The following is a 12,049-nucleotide window of genomic DNA, read 5'->3' as shown; positions in this document are numbered from 1 at the left end:
GATCGGGACGCCTGTGTGGCTCAGTTGTTGGGCGTCCGACTTCAGCTCAGGTCATGATCTCACAGTTTGTGAGTTCAAGCCCTGCATCGGGTTCTGTGCAGACAGCTTGGAGCGAGCCTGGAGCCTGCTTCGGATTCTGTGTCTCCCCCTCTCTCTGCCCCTCCCCTGGCATGCTCTCTTTCTCTTTCTCTCTTTCAATAATGGATACACGTTAAAAAATTTTTTTTTAAAAATAGAGATCTGTCTACCTTGAATGTTCCTTTATTTCCTCCCCTCCAATTCATCACATAAAACTAGTTCATGTATGGCAAAGGAAACAAGTGACAAAACTAAAAGGCAATCTATGAAATGGGAGAAAATATTTGCAAATGCCATATTGGATAAAGTGCTAGTATCCAAAATCTATAAAGAACTTATCAAACTCAGCACCCCAAAAATAAATAATCCAGTTAAGGAATGGGTAGAAGACATGAACAGACATTTTCCCAAAGAAGACATACAAATGGCTAACAGACACATGAAAAGATTCTCAACAGCACTCATTGTCAGGGAAATACAAATCAAAACCACAATGAGATACCACCTCACACCTGTCAGAATGGCTAAAATTAACAACTCAGGAAACAATAGATGTTGGTGAGGATGCAGAGAAATGGGAACCCTCTTGCACTGTTGGTGAGAATGCAAACTAGTGCAGCCACTCCGGAAAACAGCCTGGAGGTTCCTCAAAAAGTTAAAAATAGAACTACTCTACAACCCAGCAACTGCACTACTAGGTATTTATCCAAAGAATACAAAAATTCTGGTTTGAAGGGGTACATGCACCCCAATATTTAGAGCAGCATTATCAACAACAGCTAAATTATGGAAAGAGCCCAAATATCCATCAGCTGATGAATGGATAAAGAAGATGTAATATATATATACGTGTGTATATATATATGTGTATATATATATGCGTGTGTGTGAATATATATATACATATACACACAATGGAATATTACTCAGCCATCAAAAAGAATGAAGTCTTTCCATTTGCATTAACATGGATGGAACTAGAGTGTATTATGCTAAGTAAAATAAGTCAGAGAAGACAAATACCATATGATTTTGCTCATATGTGGAATTTAAGAAACAAAATGACCATAGGGAAAGGGAAGGAAAAATAAAATAAGAAAAAATAGGGAGACAAACCATATTAAGAGTCTCTTATGGTTTGCCTATAGAGAATAAGCAGGGTTGCTGGAAGAGAGGTCGGGGGGGATGGGCTAAGTGGGTGATGGGCATTATGGAGGGCACTTGTGAAGAGCACTGGGTGTTATATCTAAGTGATGAATCATGTAAATTCTGCTTCTGAAACCAATACTACACTGTATGCTAACTAACCTGAATTTAAATAAAATCTTGGGAAAAAAACGTAGTTCCTATGTGAATACTTTCCCTTTTTACCTTGTAAAAATATTTAGCTTTCATGTTTCCTACTCTGAAAATGGTCTTCTAAAGTTTCAGGAATTGCCAAGGACATTTGAGGTCCAGGTTGGTGACAAACATTGGGTGTCATCACCATTTGGTTTCTCAGACATGTGGTTCCCTAATAGGAGTGTGGTTCCAGTGGATGCAGAGGAAGAGCAGCCCGCAGACTAATTGGCATGCAGGGGGAGCAGGAGCGGCCAAATGACTTACAAGGGATCCGCTGTGTCCTAACAGCTCTAAAGACTTTCTGCAGACCCGGGCAAGGCGGTGCAGGCTGTGTTTGGAGTAGCTCAGACAGGAAGCCAGTTAGCAGCATGGCAGCTGCTTGATTAAAGACAATTGTTCAGTAGAATCAATGGGAACAGAAATCAACTATAAACTCTGCTTGCTTCCCCGAGGAGGGACAAAGTATGTTCGTTTACAGCAGACCAATGTGGGGTATGTCTTGTGTAGTGCTGAGTTGTTAGGAAAACCTCCCTTGGGCTGTTCCTACCCTAATGTTAGTCCTTCTCACAGCAAATTAATGATTTTATATTTCAAGATAACTTGCCTCATGTTGTGAATGCCTGTCTTTCTGGGCATTATTTTCTTCACATGTATTTTCATATGATGGTGAGGCATTTGGATAGCATTTTTTGCTTTTTGTTGTGTTTTAAGTATGTTTATGTATGTTATAATCCTATTTTATAGGTTAGCATTGGTAAACATTGAGCTAAGTTATGGAAATCATGTGTTTTTGTTGTTGTTGTTTGTTTGGTTTAATATGGAGACAGGGGTGCCTGGGTGGCTCAGTTGGTTAAGTGTCCAACTTCAGCTCAGGTCATGATCTCACAATTTCTGAGTTCGAGCCCTGCTTCAGGCTCTGTGCTGACAGCTCAGAACCTGGAGCCTGCTTTGGATTCTGTGTCTCCCTCTCTCTGCCACTTCCCCACTCACACTCTGTCTCTCTCTCTCGAAAATAAATAAACATTAAAAAAATAAAAAAATATGGAGACATAAAGGCATATTTTGATTTTTAAAGCCAACTTCCTAAAGCAGACATAGAGCTGGAAGAATGTTACACAGTCATGATTGGTTCCCTTATCATCTGGGAGTTGACTTCTGAAAGAACAGCAGAGAATGGATAAACAGGCTCAGCCAAGGGGGGCGTTCTCTGATTTCTTTTCCATGTTTGCCTCTTTCTTTGGCCATTTCTTTGTGAAATACCTCCCCCCCTCAAAAAACCCTTTTGTTTCTGATAATGTATTTTTAAAGTATTTTAAAAGATGGTAGTTATACATAGAAACATATTTTGGCTTTTACTCAGTTCTCTGTAATGTGGAAATATTTTTCTTTCTCATTTTTTCTTTTCCACTTTCTTTCCTGCATTTTGTCAGTGTGCCAAGTATTCTTCCAAACATGGATTATCTTGTATAATGTTCATACTGTCCTATGAAGCTAATTTTAATTATTATTATTTCCCCCATTTTATAAGAAAGGAAAACAGTCTTGGAAAGGTTAAATGGGTAGACTAAGGCCACTCAGTTCAGAAAGGACTCACATTCATTTGCATCTAGCAACTAGGTTCCATAGCCTATGTTTTAAAAATTACTCTATAAGATGGCATTCCTAAACTCTGAAACTTCTCTGAATTTGAGACATGTCTTTTGTTATATTGTGTATAAAGATACAAGGACAGTGATGTCTTCTCTTTCGGTTTTGCTGTTCTACACTTATTCAGTATCATTTCTTACTGACTTTTCTCCTACTAGAAAGGGCTAGATCACGTACATTGGGCAGAAAATCACTTTCTTTTATTCCCATGTTTACAAGAGAAATAAAATATCTCCCTTTACTCAGAAGAAAACTAAGACAACATTTCATTTTGGCTTTGTTCCTATTAAGATATGGATCTTATTCACAAAGCTTTCAAACATCTTGGATCTGCCTTTTTTCTCAGACTATTTCTCCTTTTTTGCATCTCCCATAAAACAAGGTTTAAGAAAATATATTCTAGATTTGTGTTTTGACTGTTGGGGATTTTTTCTTCTCAAGGAAAACGTCTTTTCTTTGGAATTTATTGAACAAGTGAATATTTTTCTGTTCTTGGTATGCTGTGGCTGTGATTGGAAAATTCTAATATACCCTGATTGTACCTTATGTCATATATCTGAAAGTATTGTAAGAAAAATGCTTTTGGAGTAGGAGTCCTTATCATGGCATTCATGAGCTTTAGAGGGTCTCATTGTAGTTGTCTGAAAACATTGTTTTGGCTTTAGAGTTCTAGGAGATCCTGAAATTGTAATGGTGTAGCTTTGGTTGATCTCTAAAGTTACTTTCAGATTTTTATCTGAATTATTTATATATTTATTTATATATTTATTGTTTATTTATTGTAATATAAATTCTTTATCTTATTATTTGCATTGGTTGAGATTAGCAGCTTCTTTTTTGTATTTCATATGGATTTATTTAGGATATAAAGTGTACTAAGTTTTCTGGGAGCTTCTTTATGCATATTTCCTCCTCCCCTTAGCCGTATTCATTCCTTCATTCATTTATTACATTTACATTGTGCTATAGTCAAACTATGTCTCCTCAAACTAAGTAAGATCACTCCATTATAAATTCATTCTGTAGTTCTCCATGGTAATTTTATCACTCTTTACAAATTAAGTATTTGTATGATGTCTACTCACTGTGCCAAAAGCTACAGTAGCCTCGGGATTGGGCACACTGCCTGACATAATAGGATCTCCAAAACATCACTGTTGAATGAATATATTACCATGTCCGTTTATAGTGCCTGGCATCTACCTGAGATTCACTTTATATCTGTTGTAAATAGGTAATCACTATGGAGTGTTGGAAGGGTAGAAAAAGAAGAAACACAACATGATCCTTATGTCAGGGAGCTTACAATTCACCAGAGGAAAAGGAAGTATCAAACCCATAGTTCTGAGTTAGGTGCTGTAGGAAATGAAGAGAAGGACAAGAGATAGCAGGCAGCATGGAAGGAAGACTTCTCAGTGGAGACCTGATACGGGGAATGACTTATGGGTAGAGAGAACGTGTCAAGTAATCTGAAAAGCAGGATCAGCAAGAAGGGTGAGGAAGACCCCTTGGTGCAGAGGCCACTGCAAGGAGTCTATAGAATTTCCCCAGTTGCAGAACTGTCTCTGTCTCTGTCCTCGGGCACTAGAAACAAGTGATTTGCCTAATATCAGTGAATGAAGAGCCACGGCCAGATTAGGGGGCTGTTGGAAATTTGTGATGGGGAAAAGGGTTTTTGAAAAGGAGAAAGAGCAGCACTGGGAGCAATAGTAAGGCTCTGATGGTAGTCTTGGAGCACAGGATGCCCCAGGGTGGAGAGCAGAGGAGGGCAAGTCTTGTGTGGAACGCAAGCGTGAGATGCTAAAAGGAAAGTATAATAATTGCTAAGCAAGTTTTGTTCTAGAAGGAGACAGGATATCCATGAGCCAAGCACCATCTATGTATCTCGTGAACCTCATGCGGATGAATGAGGATGGTTAGGGCAGAAGCCAAGCCAAGGAAGGAACATCACTATGACCACCATGAGGGGTGGGGACTTCTGGGTTGGGACACCTGCATGTGTGGTTGATCTTGCAGAGTAGCTGTAAAACCAAGACGTCACAGGCTAACCATTCCCTTCCCCTGCCCAAGCATTCACTTTGTATCTATTTGGGGTCATTTAGCCTTTTGTCCAGTAATTGTTTTCCCCTTTATCTCCCAGTGTATCTGCCTCCTGAGATTCAAGATGGCCCCAGATGTAACTGTTCCATCCTCTTAAGGATAGGAATACTGGTACCTTCATCCACTACAACTCCCAGTCACATACTTTCCACAAATAATAAAGTCTGCTTTTCTGCTAGCAGTTTGTTATTTTCTCTCATCCTTGCTCCCCACCTTGCATACCACATATTCTAAATAAAGCCTGATTTGTTGGCTTCATTTCCCCTTTCTTTAAAAAAAAAGGTTTTGGTCACAATTTAAAAAACAAGAATAACACCAAAATCATCAACTTAAAAAAAAACAAGAGGGGCTTTGTAGAGTGAGAAACCATAGCACAGAAATTAGAGTTTACCAAAAAATACCCTTAGAGAGTGTCATCAATAGTGTCAACAATAAAATCCTGGGAGTTAGGAATCTGATTCTAGTCCTTCATTTTCAACAGAAATAATTATTTTTATGGATGACTGTTCCCAAGTGTTTGATGATTCCTGGATTCAGTGTTCCAGATGAAAGCATCTGTTCTAAACCCTGCTAAAGTACCTCCAGAATCATTTCTTCACATTCCCACATTTCAGTGAAGGCACCAAAATGTAGCTGGAAGTAATTACTTCAGACTAAGCCCTGATGCTAATGGCACTACCTCATTAGTGTTGTGGCTCAGTGAGGAGTCAGAGTGTATTTTTAATGAGTTTAGAATGGTAATAAAATAAAAGTGGAATTGTTGGGCAGAAGGAATATGTAATCCTATTATACTAATGTCTCAACGTAAAGGGAATAGTGACAGGAATTGTAGAGGATTGTATTACTTTTGCTCTCGTCTCTGCCTTTAATGTTCCTGGCTGCTTGAGATCTTGCCCTTTGTGAAATGCATACTTCCCTCTCCACCTAAATCTCCCCTTCCTGCAGGTGTCAGATCAGATTTCAAGTTCTCTGTGAAGTTTTCCTGACCACAAGATGTATCTTTCTCTAAAAGCTGGTGGTAGTATTGTTTGGGCACCAAAAATGTTGTGTTTCATGCCTCAATTCTGTCTCCTTCTGTGGCAGTGCCACACACAAAACAACCTTGGTAGGTTAATTTATTTCTAAAAAGCATAAGAAGAGGATATGTAGAGAACATGGACAACATTAAATTTTGTTCAATAGTTTTTGAGGAATTAGAATTTTGAGGAATTTAGAGCACTCTGAGGGAAAAAAAAATCTGAAGCCTTTGCTCTTATCCAAAATGTTATTGAAGCTTAATAGATATGCAAATACATCAAACTTCCCAGAATCCCATCCAGAAGTACATGAACATCTTTGTAAACATCATATGAACTCTTTGTAATGTGAGCACCATCAATGAATGATGGCCTGGAAAGACAAAATTATCCATATATCCATCCACCCACCAATTTAGAAGCACTAAGTGTTAGTGCTAGGTGTTGGGACACAGAAATAAAAAAAATGTCATGAGTAGAATTCCTGCCCTCATGGAGATCCTGCCACCCCAAATGTAGGAGACAGAAATGAGGGTAGAACCAAACCATGAAGGACTTTTTATACTGTGGTAAGGCATTTACATTTTATTTTGAATTCTGAGGGGAAATGATGAAGATGTTAAGCAAGAAAATAATGGTAATGATTTATGTTCTAGAAATATCTCTCTGGGAGCATTAGAAGTAATAGAGTGGAGATGTGGCAAAGCAAGTTTGAATATAGGGAGGTGAGAAATAGACCATTGGATATTCAAAATAGCCTCTCCAAACTCTCTTTAAGAATAGGTATCCACATATGAGTGAAACATACATCTGTCTTTCTCTGACTGACTTACTTCACTCAGCATAATACCTTCCAGTTTGATCCACATTGCTGCAGATGGCATGATTTCATTCTTTCTCATTGCCAAGTAGTATTCCATTGTATATATAAACCACATCTTCTTTATCTATTCATCAGTTGATGGACATTTAGGCTCTTTCCATAATTTGGCTATTGTTGAAAATGCTGCTATAAACAGAAGACCTTGGGGGAAGGGAAGGGGAAAAAATAGTTACAAACAGAGAGGGAGGGCGGCAAACCATAAGAGACTCTTAAATACAGAGAACAATCTGAGGGTTGATGGTGGGGGGTGGAGGAGAGGGAAAAATGGGTATTGAGGAGGGCACTTGTTGGGATGAGCACTGGGTGTTGTATGTAAGTGATGAACCATGGAAATCTGCCCCAAGAGCACACTTTACACACTGTATGTTAGCCAATTTGACAATAAATTATATATATATTAAAAAAACAACAGTAGAGAGTCAATCACCCTCAAACTAAAAAAAAAAAAAAAAAAAGAATAGGTATCTAAACCACCAGTTGGAGAGCTAAAGATATTTCTGGCTGAAAACTGTACCAGTTTAAAAGCTTTCTGATCATGCACACCAAAGACGAATTAAAGCAACCAGGGGCTTCTTGGCTTTATAAAAGGAATTTATTTTGAAAACAAAATTTGGTTATAATTATAAGCATTTTTATTAAACTTATGTGTAATGAGATGCTATATTTATTTAATTTGTTGAATTAAAAAACATGGAGCTTTAAAAAATAAAGTTGCATTAAAAGGACTTGAAAATATTTTATGGTTTAATAGAACTTTTTGTTCTCTCACATAGGATTTTATTTTATTAATAAGACATACTAAAATTCAATTTGTTTCCTTCATCATGACTGTGTTCTCTCCAAAGAGTTGAAGGATTCATTTTCATATAAAGGAATGCATAAAAAAATTATAAAATTCAATGAAAGTAATAAAATTTTGTCTGGACATGCAGAGAAACATTTCATGAGCAAAGATTCTTTAGTTGACACACCAGAGAAATTCAGAGATCTGCACAGCCGTTACCCACCCTACTGTCTAATTTGGTTAAAAGAAAATAATTCCTTAGCCTAGATTTGGTCCCTCCATTCCACCCCCCCCTCCCCCCCACCTCCTACCTTGGAACAAATAGGACCTTTTTAGGTTGAGCATCTTGTGGGGTCCATAATTAAAGATTCTACTGTGCACATAAATTTAGGTTATCCTTTTCAGTCTTGATGGGAGATTTATAACCCCACCTATCAAAAAGTCAAAATTCTGTTGCTTATTAGTCCTAATAAAGCAGCAGAAGTTTCCTGAAGGAAATGCTGATGAGCCTAATTGTTCACAGCTGGAGGGTGAAGGGTTGGTTTTATCAATGAAATTTTAACCTTCTTCTTCCCCATTTTGGGAAGGTAACAGGATAGAGAGTTATTGTGCAAAGACCAATAGTATTTCTATATAGTAGCAATGAATAACTGCAAAATAAAATTAAAATAACATCATTTACAATAGCCCAAATCATAAAATGCTTAAAGGTAATTTTATCAAATATATACTGTACCTTGAAAATTATAAAACACTGCTGAGAGAAATCGACGAAAACAAAATAAATGTAGGGAAATGCTGTGTTCATAACTCACAACATTTAATATGTTTAAGATATCAATTCACTTCAAACTGGGCTAAAGATTTAACATCACTCTAATTAAAATCCCACCAGGCTTGTTTAATAAAATTTTTGGAGGGGGGGTGTCTGGCTCCCCAGTCAGTTAAGCATCTAACTCTGGATTTCAGCTCCAGTCTTGATCTTGAGGTTGTGAGTTTGAGCCCCGCATTGAGCTCCACATGGAGCCCACTTAAATAAATTTTTTCTTCTTAACTTTTATAATGCAAATTCTAGGAATTCTAAAATCTTTGAAGAATTAGAACAATTTTGATGAGAAGAAAGTTGGAGAACATATACTATGTGATTTCACAACTGACTATAAAGATATGGCAATCATTCTGTGTGATTTGGGACTGTGACTGACATGTAAACAGACCAGTGCAGCAAAATAGAGCCCAGAAACAGACCCCCACATGACTTGGCAATTGATATATCAAGGTAATTTCACGGGGGAAAGGATGGATTTCTTCAATAGTGTTGGGAGAATTGAATATCTTTATGTAGGGAAAAAACCCAACCTTCAATACTTCCCTCATACTATATTCAGAAATTAATTCTAAGTGGATCATGGACATAAGTATAAAATAAAAATTAGAAGAAACAAAAATTAACATCTTTGTGACCTTGGGGTAGGCAAAGATTTCTTAGGAGAAATAAAGCAGTAACCATAAAAAGAAAAACAGATCAATTGTTCTTCATCAAAGTGTAAGTATTATTAAGAAAATAAAGATGAAAAGACAAGCCTCAGACTGGAAGAAAATACCACAGTACATATATTTAGAGCTTTTATTAAGCACAACAAGAAGCAAAACCACCAAATTGACCAAATGGGCATATTTGAACAGGCATTTCACAAAACTAGATCTATAGCAAACACATAGTAGATGCTTGACATCATGAGTCATCAAGGAAAAACAAAACCACAATGAGAACATAATTCTTCCATGAGAATTGTCAGAATTAAAGACCCAATACCAAGTGTGAGGTTGTGAGGCAGCTGGAACTCTTATATAGTTCTGATGAAATGCAAAATAGTAAAACTATTAGAAAAATAATTGGTAGTTTTTAATAAAGTTAAATATACACTTAACATAAGACCCAGCGATGCCACTGTGTGGGTATTCATTTACCCAAGAGAAATGAAAAGACGTGTTTACAAAAAGACTTTTATGTGAATATTTGTGGAAGATTTATTTATAATACCAAAATGGAGACAACTCAAATGTCCATCAATAACTGAATGTATAAACAGATTGTGCCATATCCATATCAAACAAAAAAAACTATGAATTACTGATAGATACAACATTAATTCATCTTAAAACATAATGGTGAGTGAAAGAAACCAGTCCCCCAAAAGCATATGGTATATAAATTTCTAGAATAGTCAAACCTAACATATAGTGACAAAAAGCAGATGCGTGGTTATCTCATGCAGAAGATGGAAGATGACTGGATGAGGCACAAAGGAACTTTTGAGGGAGATGAAAACATATAAATCTGTCACACTGCAGGTGTATGTATGGGTAAAATGTGTGCATTTTATTCTATGTAAATTATACCCAATAAAGTTGATTCAAAAAGTAAAAAGACATGATATGTATCCAAATTGTATGGTTTTGTTTTGTCTTGTCTTTTAGAATGGGATTAATGTTATATATAGGTAGCACAGTGTCCAATATAGCAAGATATGATATAATTAAAAATTAATGATAGAATGCTTTTAGTGCATGATTTATGTTATATTTAAGTTCAGACTTTAAAATATGAACCTCCACAGTAAGTAACCAAGCAGCTTTTTGGTTCACTAAACAAAATCTTAAAAACACATTAGATTGTACATACTAGTTTATTCCAAATAGTCTTAGAAGTTGTTAAGCTCTTATTCCTTCTGTATCTTCATTTTCTTCTTGTTATTTTAATAAAATGAAAGTGTAAAAAGTATGTTACATTGGCTGATTTCAATCTAATGAAAGAATGCATCTGACAGCCATAAAGTATGGATGAGAAAATTCTAGTTCTCCTATTTGCAGTAAAGGAAACCAGCTAGTATTTGATTTCCACTGGAAAAATACTTGCCTTTCATAACTTTTTTTATATACAATGGGTGAATTAGGGACCCCAGAGACATGTTCAGGGCAAGATGAAGGAAATGTTGCTGATTTTTTCTTTGGAATTTTGGTTACTCTTTATTGCATTATTCTTTTGCATTGTACCAATTTGCTAGCAAATGGCAATTTAGTCTCATGTATAAACCTCTAGACTCTATCACTCTATGATAGAAAATTTTCAGAGCAGTTTGATGTGGGCATGTGTTTCGGTTCAGGTCAAAAAGTGTATCTTTGAAAATAACGACTTAAAATATGACCATGGTGGGGTGTGTGGGTGGCTCAGTCAGTTAAGTGTCCAATTCTTGATTTTAGCTCAGGTCATGATCTCACTCACAGTTTGTGAGATTGAGCCCTGTGTTGGACTCTGCACTGACAGCATGAATCCTGCTTGAGATTCTCTCTCTCCCTCTCTCTCTGCCCCCTGCTCACGCACATCTCTATCTCTCTCTCTCTCTCTCTCTCTCTCTCTCTGTCTCTCTCACTCTGTCAAAATAAATATACAAACTTAAAAAAAAATATGATCATGGTACTAGATTTTTAAAAGGACAAGAATGGAATTTTTTTGTCATAAATTCAATTGGGTGAATTAAATGTATGTGTTGCAAAGCACTGTGTTGGGACTGCAGGGCAGACACAGATGAATAAGGCACCCACTATTCCAATGTACTTAGAAAAACTAAATGACTTTCTTCATTTGAACATTAATTTACACATGGTTTGGTGACTGGAAATACAGCAACAATGTGATAGTACATCAGTGAGAAAATGAAATCGATGGCAAATAAAATGGAAACATTTGATTAAACAAGTCACTGTGAAGGTCATTAGCAATAAGAAGCTGTCTAGTCCGTAAGTGTTGAACAGTAGTAGAGTCAGGACACTTGTGTGTTTATGAGAAAGAGGTGTGGGCGCAGAGCCCATGGTTTGGTGTGCAGAGGCCACTATTGTACATCAGTACTAAGGCTTCCCTTTCCCTGAACGGATACAAGCTCCAGTCCAAGGGTGTGTGTTGTTTCTGCCCCTATTTCACCTCAGCTCAGCACCCTTGCACTATTGCATGGTAGTGGTCTGACCTCAGTATGACAGCTGAATTAATAAGGGCATGTTCAAAGTCAAATTATACTTTTATCTTTCAGGATGATACTGTGTTACATTCCGCTTTTCCTTCCAGGAAGGAAGGGATTGACAGACTTTTTGATATCCTATTTCTGTGCTTATTCAAGTTAAATCCAGTCATTCTTTGGCCAA

General features: G+C 36.9%; 1 protein-coding gene across 1 annotated transcript in view; it reads left to right on the top strand.

The window, feature by feature from the left end:
- The window catches only part of TMTC1 (transmembrane O-mannosyltransferase targeting cadherins 1), a 624,031-nt gene that overhangs the window by 77,608 nt on the left and 534,374 nt on the right, over positions 1 to 12,049 (top strand). The window lies entirely within an intron of this gene.

The sequence above is a fragment of the Panthera uncia genome, chromosome B4 (genome assembly GCF_023721935.1).
Source record: "Panthera uncia isolate 11264 chromosome B4, Puncia_PCG_1.0, whole genome shotgun sequence".
NCBI lineage: Eukaryota > Metazoa > Chordata > Mammalia > Carnivora > Felidae > Panthera > Panthera uncia.
Note: the sequence above shows the minus strand (reverse complement) of the source record. Positions and strands in the feature narration are given on the sequence as shown.